Source organism: Mycetomoellerius zeteki, unplaced genomic scaffold (assembly GCF_001594055.1).
Source record: "Mycetomoellerius zeteki isolate Tzet28-1 unplaced genomic scaffold, Tzet1.0 scaffold140, whole genome shotgun sequence".
Lineage (NCBI taxonomy): Eukaryota > Metazoa > Arthropoda > Insecta > Hymenoptera > Formicidae > Mycetomoellerius > Mycetomoellerius zeteki.
The window spans coordinates 355,834-356,170 of record NW_017256341.1 but is presented as its reverse complement, the minus strand read 5'-3'; positions in this window follow the sequence as shown (position 1 = coordinate 356,170).

Here is a 337-nt window from a genome sequence, read left to right as displayed (position 1 = left end):
ACGATAGGAACACTCAGTTAACAAAATTGTATTTAATAAAAGTTATGTATAATAAAAATTATTAAGCCATGATGCGCATGAATATAACGTTTTGACTCAATCGACGTCAAGCGATATTTATATTGTTTAAATAATGCATATTTATCTTTTTTTAACCATATTCCAATTACTTTTTCCATTTTGTACTGGTAAATAATGTTTTGCTATAGAAAGTTGAAAAATGACAAATAAAGTTAATAAAATATTGAAAAAGTGAAAAATAACTTTTTAAAAATAAATATATTGTATTATCTACCATTTATATAAGTTATCACTAGATTTACTACACGTTTGGCGC